This window comes from Agelaius phoeniceus, chromosome 5, assembly GCF_051311805.1.
Source record: "Agelaius phoeniceus isolate bAgePho1 chromosome 5, bAgePho1.hap1, whole genome shotgun sequence".
NCBI lineage: Eukaryota > Metazoa > Chordata > Aves > Passeriformes > Icteridae > Agelaius > Agelaius phoeniceus.
This window is the reverse complement of record NC_135269.1, coordinates 2,076,002-2,088,703: the sequence shown is the minus strand read 5'-3', so window position 1 is coordinate 2,088,703 and position 12,702 is coordinate 2,076,002.

Sequence of the window (12,702 nt, the reverse complement as noted above, 5' to 3'; positions counted from 1 at the left end):
CCATGCACACTAAGGAAGGATTTAACCTGCTTTGCTGTGTTGCAGGTGAATACCAACACCCTTTCAGTCCCTCCCACTACGAGTGTGCATTTCCAGCAAATAGCAGATGACAAATCTGTAAATCTATATTTACAGATCCAGACCACTCTGGGGAGAGAATATGAGGCTTGCATTGGTTTGCCCATCTGTTTTCCTGTTAGACTTGCATTCAGCAGGCTTTTTTCATTAGTTTTAACATATTTGCTGTTGATAACATCACTGGCACTTCCAGTCCTGTCCTAAGAGGCTTTTAAAACTGCTCAGAGGAGCAGCAATCCAAAAGCTGAGTGCAAATCCCCTTTCAGCCTCTTGTACCTCTTAACCATATACTTCTAGGGAGATTTCAGCCTTAGCAGATGGGGTGAGATGGAAATCAAGGATAAAACCTAATTTCCTTTAGAGCATTATTGGAAGAATGGTGTACAGTCCTCCTAATGTCCAAATCAGTAGTCAAGTTCTGTGAAGAAATGTTCTGCCCTTCTTTTTGCTCTACAAATCTGATTAGAAATGGAACCCACATGTTACCTGAAAGGTTGACAGTTTCTCAAGCATCACAGAAGTCTGATCTCACTCCTGCTGAAACTGCCAGGAAACCTTCCATTAATTTATCTGTCAACAAAATCAGAAACTCTTTTTACCAGATACTTTGATATTTAAAATATTGATGAATCTGGAGGGTGTTTTGAAACTTGGCATGACAGAAGAGGAAAAAACACAATGGTAACAGAAAAATCCCTGCCCTGAGCAATCTTGGAACAACTGGTGAGCAGTGAGCAGTAATGGAAGCTTGAAAAGGCTCCTATTGGCAAAAGCAGAACTCAAAATGTTTTACAATGCACCAGTAATGAAGAGCTGGTTTCTAGACCACAACATTTTAAGACATATAAAAAGTGGGATTCTTGGCAAAGTGCAGCAGGATAAAGTTTGCTGTTCCTTCCAGCCTATCCCCAAAGGGACTGATTCTGCAACAGGATTAGTGGCACAGATACCTTTAGAATTCCATAGTTTTTCTCAAAATTAAATATATTCAGGGGTCTGAGTGTGTTTAGTCTCAAGGCTGAGACCTATTCTTATAAAACTGAGCTCTCATCTGAAGGAACAAGCATCAGTGTGGTAACCCATGAACAAAACATGAAAGAACAAAAGGAAAAAACACGTCACTGGACTCTGAGCAGGGAAAAAAAGTACTAAGACTGTTTACTAAGACTCAAAGGTCAATAGTACCTACCAGGAACGACTACTCACTTCTCTTTAAAAATATCAGCTCCCACACAACATGTCTAGGATAATATTTTCAGAGGTGGTTTCTGGTGTAGTTTTGGTTACCATAAATTTGTACCTGTGGTTATTCTGTAACAATCACCCTCACTAGTGAGGAAAGATACTCTGGTATCTCTCCCAGTTGATATATATGGCAACATCTCTAAGAGCAGCACAGGACACAACACTCAAAGGCTATTTTAAACTATTTTTCTAGGCTTTGTTATTTACTCAAGAACATATATGTTATTTCTGCATCTTGGTTACAAAAAAATGTGGAATGGAGAAATATTTCAGGGATATCCTTAGAAAAATGGTGTTGGTTGAGCCACCAGAGCTGATATGTGATATTTCGGTGAAAGAAGAGCAGTAAAATTTCCCTTTCAGTAAAGGACACCTGTGGTGGAAAATGATTCTCACTTATTTGAGTATTTCACTACTTTCAAACATCCAATTTCAAAGACCTTACATCTGCTCCAAGCAAGTTTCAACTGAACCCTACTGAGTAAATGTGGGAATTCCTTGATTGAAAATGGTTCTTTTTGCCAGTGTGGGTATTTTTCCTGCCAGATAAGGATGTATTTGACTGACCATCTAATTATGAAACATTGTTGATACAGGTAAGTTGGAAGAGGTGTGAGAGTGATAGATACAGAGTAACACTGCTGATAACTTGCTCAAATACTGCGTTTGTTTTACTTTGCCTTCGCTGGCCTGTGTGTTTGAGCATTGCAAAAGACTGAGCACGTGTGAGCAAACAAACTTCTCACTGTGATCTACACTGCAAAGAGCCACTGTTGGTAAATGTTTGCATTCTGGTTTGCTAACATTGGAATGTTTCCTGATCCTCTAGTTCACACCTTTCCCTTGCTCCTGGAGGCAGGCACTGAGTCCAGCCTGAAGCTGAGATTCTTGCACAAACTCCAGCAGCTGGAGCCTTGACAGTTATCAAATCTTGTGAAATTTCACAATAACTTGCAGGAACAGTGATTAACGGCTGTTCCTTTCTTTTATTAGGAATATTTTGTGAGGGCTTTGAGCTAGGAAGTTGTGCAATTTTTGGAAGTCCTTGTGGATGATGATTAGCATATTCTAGTTAACCAGGACCAGGAAATTAGCAACATCCTTGCTGTGGCCCCCATGGATCCTCAGTGCCAGAGTGGAAGGAATGAAGTCACCTGAACCTTCCACTCTGAAGAAAGGCTGGGAAAATGAATACAAGGCCTCCACACTTTCCTAGAAGCAAAGGAGTCTGAGTGGCTGATTGCCAAGTGCACCATGCCAAGAGATGTTGGGATCTCTGACACATTCCAGTGGGAATATTAACAGGTCTGGATAAAGTCTCCCAGGCTTCCAAGAGCTCTGTGAATATCTGCTGTTTAATGCATGTAGGGTTTGTGGTCCCCAGCTAGCCGGAAACTCTCAAAACTCTGCAAATACCTCCTGAAACTCTCACCCCCAGACGGCTCTCCAAACATTCTTTCTCCTCTCTTTGAGCATATGTGGTCTCAGAGCCCTGAAACCATCTGGAAGTATCAGCTATAGGCTTCCAATCATCACCTTGTAATAGGATTAGCACCCCATCAAGCCCACAGATGCTGGGCATCTGCTGAAATAGCTGTGATACTTTGAAATAGAAAATATCATTAAAGGGGTGTGTGGAACCTGAACCAAAGCTCACCAAAGTCAGTGAATTCTGCTGTTCCACGTGTCTCAGTGGGTTTGGGGTTAACCCATGGTCAATAATGATTTTGGATCCTCTGACTTTTTATCCCATCTGAATATACTCTGAAGCAGCTTTTAAAGACCAACTGAGACATGCTTTGTCCCTTTACACTGTGTGAAAAGACTGAAGTAAAATAAAAGTGGCTACCAAAAGTCTGCTCCTGGACAGGACAAGGACACTCTGCAGAGAACCTCTGGAAAAGCCAGAATTCCTGTCCTTAGGAAGGCAAGACAGGCGTGTATCAGTACAGGCTGACTCCTGCGACAGGGTAGAGCTGAGGAAAGTTCTAACTTAGGTTTTGAGCTGTCTGAAGTATGCTGCAGACAGAAATGCCATGAACCAGAGTTGGGATGTTTGAGAGCTCCCTTTGGTCTCCATCCTGGGTGCTGTGCTCTGGTGATCTCGATGAGATTTGGGATTGGGCTGTAGGGTGAGATGACAGAGAGCTGTCTTTGCATATTATCCACATTAGATCTAGTTTTGTAAATGTATTTACATTTTATGCAGACAAAGGGTTGTGCTTGCATTTTATCTATTCTATAATGATCTCACTGTTATTTTATTAACAATTGTAAAAGGATTGTAACTTGGAATTATATAGCTGTATAATTATTGATATTGTTTAATTATTGTATAACTATTAGTGGAATTATATAGCTGTTGATTTTGTTCACATCCTGGTGTTTGGCCTTTGGCTTATTCTTGTATGTTGTTATTGATATTGACAATATTCTATAAATGTAAATATAAAGATTTTAATGATATATAAGTTTACAGAGGGAATCAAGGTCAGTACATGGACACATTCCAGAGTTAGTGGAACCTACAGAAGAGATACTTGTACCATATTTGCTATTTCTTCTGCAAGGGCTCTGTAGAGAAATAGTAGACATAGCATTTACTTAAAAATAAAAAAGGGGCTGTTTGGAGGCACAGAGTCAGGGGTGATTGGGGTGGGGCTGTGCCCCATCATCCCTCATTGGCTCCAGCTGTGCAGCACAGGTGAGCAGCATTAACAGGAACGAGCCATGGATGGCACAGGGGCACTGCCCAACCCCAGAGGGCACACAGGGGCACTGCAGCAGCAGCAGCAGGGCACAAAAGCCTGGGCTGGGGGACAAGGAGGGCAGGTGCTGCAGCTTTCTGGTGAGGTATGGTGTTACTGTGTTTAGGCTGAAGCTTTCTCATGCTGTGTGGGGGCACTTGGTGTATTGTGGCCCTCCCAACTGCAGTGTGAGCTTGTGACCTCCCAGGAGTGCAGTGAGGAAAAGTGTTCCTTAGTTTCGTGGCCCTGGTAAACTCAAATTTCCTCTCTAATCTCATCAGAGGCTCATTTCTAACCTTAAAAATGGTATTTCAGTTGAAGATATGCCCTTTACTCTTTTGGGTTATCTACCTCAGCCATATCTATAATAACTGACAAGAGCTACTTGTAGGTTCTTTGTCTCCATTTGATAGATTATAAAACTACTTAAAAAGTTATAAATGGTTTTGGTGCTTTTTTTGCCTTGATTCTATGTTCCTTTTGGACATCCTGTTAAGAAGCGTGGCCTATGTTGAGCAATCAGTCCTTCTAGCAAACTATGAACTGTTTGGAAAATATCTAAACTAGTGCTACTTGTGACCAGGAGATGACTATGGCTCTGTCTTCCAAGAGGTATAAAAAGGTTGTCATGTATTATTATTATTATTTCTATTATCATTTGCCTGCTGAGAAATGTGCATGAATTTGAGTCCTTTGTTGTATCTGAAAAATACTACATAAGTACATAAATGTTGTGGGCTTGTTTGCTTTTGAAGCAACATGGAGTTTCTACTGGAAAAGAGATATAAGTCAGCATCTAAATTTCTGTGAGAAACAGCAGGCATCTCTTTTGTTGGTTTTGTCTGTTGGTTTTTTTTTTTTCTTTTCCCAAATTTATGTTTCCATTTCACCCATCAGGAGAGGGAGTCTAAAGATGCTTGTTTCCAGATCTGAACATTATCTGAGAACATTTGGATCTCTCTCCTTTTTGTGGACCCACCAAGCCTTGAAAGTGAGATTGAGAGCAGCAAAGGGCTGGAACTGAAAGTCACATAAGAAATTCTTCAAATGGGATAGCACTTGTCAGCTGACAGTAAAGGAATTTTAAGAGGCAAGGACCAGCTGCTAGACTAATGAAAGAAAGAAGGAGCACATTTGACCTGGCAATTGTTTGGGGATTTTATTGCAGTAGAACAAAAGCAGAGCCTGAAAACTCTTATGATTGGGGGAGGGAGTGGAGAGAAAGGGAAAAGAGAGCAGGGAATTTCATGTGCCTTCAATTCTGCTTTATAAACTGGCCTGTTCCCAAATGAAAACACAGATGCGAATTGTTTTGTCTTCTCTCTTAGACTGCAAATCTTACAAAATGAAATTCACCTCAGAGTGTTCATATTGGGTCTCATTTGCTCATTCAGCTGTGTTTTCCTGGAGCAGCTCAAGTTGGTAAATACAGCTTGAGTGGTCACCTTCCCTTGAGGTTTTATGCCAAGACGGGCATTTTTACATTTTTAATAGTACCAGTGGGTTGCCCATGGGATGAATTTTATCTTTTCCCACCTCCACCTTGTATGCCCACATAGCTTTTTGGCTGACACTCTTTCTTTGGGCCAAACCCCAGCAGAGTAAGGTGATGGAGATGCCAGAAAAAACCAAGGTCCACATCCCTACAGAGATTTTCCTGGCTTGTGGCAAATATCACTAAACTGAGGGTATCAGAATTTAAGATTGGGACTCTCCCTGAATGGCAGAGAGATCTTTTGTAAAGCTTGGATCGGATTTCTGGCATAACTTAGCAATCATTTGAATCTGAGATTTTGGTCTGTTTTTCTCTGTGGTAAGAATGAAGAAAAGGGATTTGAATCAAGTGAGGAAGAACCCAGTGTTCACACTCAAAATGTTCTGAAACAGAACACTTTCTATCTGCTTGAAACTTCTTTAATTTTGTATTATTTGAAAAATAAAAATGTTTTTCATAATTTTTTCCCTGGTTTGGCAGTGAAAATTATCTTCCCTTGCAGCATGTCTGCTGCACTGGTCTTGTCAGCCAGGAAATACAGTCTTGTAATTGGTAAATAAATAGTTCCTGTGCTCACTTCAAGTCTAGGCCAGCCACTTGTTATTGTTATTACTGGCAATTAATTTAATAATTTGGTGACTTGGACAAATCTAAAGCTATACATCCAAAATGAAAACAAACAAAAAAACCCCACACAAAACCAAAACATTAAAAATACTAGAATAAGAAAAATTCATAATAAAAGGTAGCTTTGAAATTAAAAAGTAGAAAAATGCTTAGAGACAGTGATGTTTGAACAGTTCAGGTAGAAAATATTTGAGAATATTTGATAGATGATGAAATCATCCTCTCAAATTCACGTGATTTTAAATCAAGCCCTACATGCCTGTGGAGGTTTCCTAAAGTTCTTTTGCACCTCTTGTGGCAAAATGAACCTTTTCAAGGGTGCCTGGCACTGGGTTAAAATAAGTAGTTTTAGAAAAGTGAGAAGCTGTGAAAGGGCTGCTGTTGTTTAAAGGAACTTAAAATAACAATTCTCATGCTGGGTAAGATGGCAATTATTTCTCTGCAATAAGAAATGTGCAGAAAAAAATGGCAGGGTTAGTGAACACAGGCAATCAATAAAAGGATGCCATTAGCATCATTTAGAGATCACTTTGTTTCACAAAGAAAGGGTGGGTTTTTAAAGCCTATTAGGAATAGAAAAGCCACTTGTTTATTATTTCAGTGATTTATTTATAAGATGGACCAAATGTGTCTGGTAAACTGAAAAAATCTGTTTAACATGCAGTGATCACTGGAGTAATGTGAACCTTTGCTTTATTTATATCTGTGGTGCAGCTCTTTTGTAGCTCTTGTCTTTTTTCCTGACAGTAACACGTTATTTGGGGCATACAGGCTACTAATTATATTGTACAAATACACAAGCAACCCGAAACTTCAAGTGCTTCAAAGGAGCTGCAGTTTATTTTCTTCTTTTGGTGTTTGTAGTTGTAATGATCGTGTTGTTACTTCTTTCATTCCAGGAGGAGCTGATTCCAAGCCCAAGGAAGCTGTGGAGTGAAGCTGTGGTGAGTCTGGATGTCATTAAAAAATGCAAGTATTAAAGAGAAGTGGTTGTGTTAGGTTCTGTCAAGTTGCCCTGTTTCTCAGGTTACAACAGCTTGTAAGAGGTGAGTGAGTTTGACCTCTGTGAATGCCAGCAATGAAATTGTCAAATTATTCAGGTACTTGTTTGGATGAAATGGTGGAAAAAGCTGAAAAATATCCTAATAGACAGAGAATTGGTTGAGGCTTGGAAAGACATGGGTAGCTAGTGAAGTGTGAAGACTGGGCTGAGGTTCTGAAATCAAAGGAGAAATCCTACTCAGTGAGGCCTGAAATAAGATGAACTAAGAGGGAGAAAAGAAAAATTGGTCTGCGCCTGCTGATACAGGTTCCCAGCAGAAAGCCAAAATCCATCATTGGTGATTTCAATGAGAGGGAACATACAGCATCAGCAAAGAACTGAACTGGGGGAAGAGCATGCTCATTTAGTGTTTAAAAAATGTGTTTTTACACAGCCATAACTAGATAGACAGATGCATGGCAGGGACCAAAGAGGTAGCAATGTAAAGCTGATTCTGATCCTTGTTATCACTCCAGATGGGTGGCAGCAGATTCTGGGGATCACACACCAGTGCTCAGCTGTCCTGCTCCACAGGAGCAGCCCATCTGCTGCTGAAGAGGGTTTAAAGCAGGCAGGTTTCCACCTCTCCATACCACGTTTGGGGATGCCTCAGGCTTAGGGGATCTCTATCACCCCCTGAGACTCTGACTAGGAGGACAGGACAAAACTGGGGAGAGCAGAAAGAAATGTTTTGTGGCAAACACGTGTGTGTGAGGAGCTGCAGGAGTTAACCCATCATATGAAAGTATATTTGTCCCACGTTCTTCAACTATCTCAATCTACCACTCACCCTCTGACTGATAATTTTAAACAGGCCAGTTAGACTGGTGCCTCTTTTGCCTGTGTTTTTTTCCTCCCCAGTCTATCCCCTTGCAGACTTGTGCTTTTGCCTTTTCTGTGCTACCACCTCTGCCTTGCTCTGAAGTGGTTTTCCCATTTATTTCTGTCCATGAGGGAGAGTGAGAGGGAAGAATATGTCACAGATACTTTACGAATAATAGAGTGTTCCTGAACTAAAATAATCAAGGGCTGACACATTGACCTTTTCCACAGCTCTGTCTGCCACGAACAGCTATCAGCTGCTTTGAAGGGCATTCCAGTGAGACTAATGAAATGGCAGCCTCACTGCACCCAGCTACTCTGCCTTTTTTTTGATGCCAGTGATTATTTGCCTTTTTTTTGATGCCAGTGATGATGTGCCTTAGCGTGACTCCCTTTCCTGCACCGCAGCCAGCTTTCAGCTGATGGAGAAATCTCTTCTTTCTCTTGTCCCCACTGCTCGAGCTGTTTGCTGCATCTGAGGCATGAGTCTGCAGTGAAGTTTGGGCAATGTTTTGTGAGTCTCTGAGGAAATGCTCTCCCCCTGTGTGTGTACCCTGGTTGACATCCCCCATGAGAACTCTGGCCAGCGAGCGAGACGTGAGCTCCTTTTCCTGCAGCCTGCTTGGCCATCATTAATCAAGCTGTTCAAATAGCTTGTTTTGTTATAAAATCAGCTTCAGCTAATGTGTGTGTAATTTCCTGCTGCCTCCCCAGGCTCTTTCAAACTGTGACATGATCTAGGGCCTTTTCTGGTTGCTCAGGCTGCTGGGGGAATCTCATGTGTTATAAATCCATGGGTAAAGGAGCAGGGTCTTGTTCCTCAGCCCTGTGTGAGGGGCAGGCTGCAGGGTGGTCAGGGTTTTCCTAGGGAAATTATGTCTCTTGATTGCTGTGGGGATCCAGGATGCTCTGCTCATGCATGAACCAGCACTTTGTGAGGAGAAAGCACTCCCTCTGTGTGTCACTGATCTGCCTCTGATGGCCCCAAGGAAAATTAGCCCTGACTTCTCTGAAGTAGCTAATGAGCTTGCCATTAGGATTATTGACATCAGAATCTCTTTTCTGAGGGAAAGGATGAGAAATAATTAAATCATGAAAGAAAATGATGCACCTTTTCTACCTCTTGGAAATTAATCTTGGCAGGGAAAGAAACCTAGGGTGGCAAGAGTTTTGTCACTAACCTGGAGACAGAAGTACACAGTGTGGGGAGGACTCCCTTCAGTTACAGCTTTAACTAATGAGATGTCTGTTTTTTTTTTTATTTTCTGGTGGGTCATCCTGCTAGAGACATCTCTCTTCAATATTAGGTACTTGCTGAGTGAGTCCATGGCAGAGCTTCCCTCCAAGAGGAAGCCGGGTGTATTCCATTTATGATATATTCCCTTTCCACAATAAATATTTAATTAATTAGGCAAAGCAAAATTGCATTTTTGGGAGAAGCAAAAGTCTGTGTTTTAGTAGCATTAAGTAGTAATCTGAGCTTAGATGAGAAAGTAAGAAGAGAGCATTCACACCTGATTAGGAAAAGAGAGGCATAAACTTCAGTATCCTCTAGAACCTCTGTTCCTGTGTGACAGCAGAGTAACCATGAGAACTTCAAATGCAACTCTTGTTTTGCTTTGATTTTCTTGGTCCTCAAAGAAGAAACTTCTTATTCAACTGTATGGAATGTTTCATTTGACACAAACCAGATTTCTCTCTCTGTCTCTCCCCACCAGTTCTCCCCCACCCGACCTCTAAAGATACTCCAAGTGTTTTCTACACTTTCATCACGACTATGTTTTTCAAAATGCATTTTTGATTCAAATGCTGAACAAAAAACAGTTTGTGCCACTCTGCTTGATATAGTAAAAATATTACTTTGTATGAAACTAGTAGTTTAATAGGGGTTTTATTGTTTTTTAGTTAAAGAACTGATTTTGTGGCTTTTGGATGCTCTCTCTACATTTTACTATGCAGTAAAATGAGTTGTAATGAATTGTATTTAGTTCATTACTCATCCTCTTCCACTTATGTTCATTGCAGCACTAAGATTATTATGAGTCCTAGCATAATACACTGCCATTGTGACAATATTGACCAAATCAATCTGTCAAATGAGCTGTGAGATTGTCTTTGTAAAAAAATAAACCAACCAAAAACCAAACTTAAAAGTCAGTTTGGTTTACAAAATGTTCCTACTATTTACTTGCTTTTTAAATCCTATTTTGTGATAAAAATATTATATGTGGCAAAGGTGTGATATTGCTAGACAAATAGGATGGGTTCTCTTCAAAATATGCCACTTTCTTTTTGTAAGATGAAGTTTGATGTTTTACAAGAGATGTTGCATAAAAGGAGCTTCTTTTTCTGTAGGCAAAGAATTATCTCTGATTAGCAGTCAAGGAGGCAAGACTTAAGATGGTATCCAGTAATTTTAAAGGTGGGAAAATGCCCATCAGTCTTAAACTTTTATCTTATTACAGTATTCACTTATGTATGAAGCTCCTGTCTCTTAGATAAGTCATTAAAAATACAAAGATGGTTTCACATGCAAGTTCTAATATTCCCTCTTAACCTTTCATATTCTTCAAAAATCCATCTTGTCAGCACTTCCTGCAGTGGGAGAGGTTAGGTGACACCAGATCTGGAGCTGAGTTTGGTGGGCTAAGAAGCCCCCAAAGGGGAGCCCAGCCTCCAGCCAGAGCTTCACACAAAGCTTGAGAGGAAAGACCAGCAGAGATGTGCAAGGAGAAATTTGGGGAGTAGGGTGCAGAGCTGTGAATCCTTCCCACACCCACAGTATTGGGACACTTCTGCTACCTTGCTGAGTGTGATGGAGCTTCCTTGGGACTGCTGGCAACAGTCCCCACAGCCACTCTCTGTTAGGGACCCTTTTCTTTCTTTTGGAGCTCCTTTTCTCTGTTAGGGACCCTTTTCTTTGCTCTAAAGGGCCTTTTCTCTGTTAAGGACAATTTTCTTTGCTCTGGAGGTCCTTTTCTCTATTAGGAACCCTTTTCTCTGCTCTGTTATAGACCCTTTTCTCTGTTAAGGACACTTTTCTTTGTTCTAGAGTTCCTTTTCTCTGTACTTAGACTTGTCCACTCCAGAAATGCAGGCTGCTCTGTATGGAAATGGTGCTACTGTATGCATCAAGAGGCTTTGTTGACTAAACCAAATAGCTGTAAAACATTATTTATCATAATTATTCACCAGCTAGTCACTTAAAAAACCAAAAACCTTGGTGAGTATGAGCCTGGTGCCTGAAGCTGTTCAGTTTAATCCTTTATTAATAATGTTCTCATGGCTTTTTCTTTTAATTCCCATAATGGCCGGATACTGAGCTGCACATCAAAGGAATTTTGGTTTTAAAAGCAATGGTGAGTGCTGCACATTGCATTCACTCCCCTTTGATCACCATCCACAGCACAAATAAATCTCATTAATCAATATTTTCTCTATTTCCTCTCTGCCTTTCTGTTAGTGCCAGAGATCTGTTTCTGATTTGCTTTGCTTTGTTTTAAATGAGAGGAAGATTTCTCTGGCTATCTTCTGTCTAAAAGGTAAATTTCTCATTACTTTAGGAATGAAACTGTTGTAGCTGGGACTTTATCAGAGCCTGCTCATCCTGAACGTCAGAGCAGGAATATTGAAGAAATTAGAGCAGCCTGTGAGTCTGTGAGCAATCCATTGGCCAGGATTCATTCACAGAAAATATTTGGTGTACCCTTGCCAGCTGGAGGCAAATTAATAAAAGTCACAGTCTGTTCGCAGACAATTCTTGAGAAAAGTGATAAATTTCCTGAAAAAGCTGTGACTTGCCCATCCACTTCCAGTTGTGACTGGAAATGGCTGTGAGTAACTGGTGCACTTTGCATGGAAGGAAGGCTCTGAGACTTGGTTCTCTTTCATTCCTCCCTAAGCAGCTTCATAGCTCTGCTGTGTGTTTGCAGCTTCACCTCTCTGCATTGCATACACTCTTGGGTTTTTCTGGATGTTTTTTTATGTTGTGGGTTTTTCTTTTTTCCTCTGTTTCCCCATGTATGTTTTCTATTTGCCTTCAGTTTTCTGGTGTCAAGCATTTTGGTGCATCTGCTGCCACCAATGAATGGCTGTGCCGGGAAGATCTGACTCCTTGGGGGCGGAAAGGGAGAGAAATGAGGATTATTTTTCCATTCTGTTGAACAAAGCTGGCTCCTGTTGCCATTTTTAACACTCCAGTATTACTGGAATTAATTTGATGCATCTGTTCCTGAATTACCTCCCATAGTTTTTAGTCCTTACTAGACTTCCAAACCAGTGTTGATTTAGGCCTGTTTGTTCCCATCCATATTGCATTCCCATAAGCTCTATGCTATTTTAAAGCAGCTTAATTGCTTTTTCAATCCTTCAATATTCAAGTTACAGTAAATTTCAAACTTCATTATCTTGTTAAACATACATGTCTAGATTCTCTCTAGGGCTCTATAAAGCCTGGCACATATTACCTTCTCCAAGTATATTGTGAATATTCAGGGACAATATTATGGGAAATCCACAATGTGTAAGCACTTTTTTTATTGGGATTCTCCAGATCCCAGCTTGAGGCAATTCCTTTGGACTTAAACAGCATAAATGTTGAGAGAGTAAATGCCTGTTGGTCATAAATAATATTTTCTCACAATTAA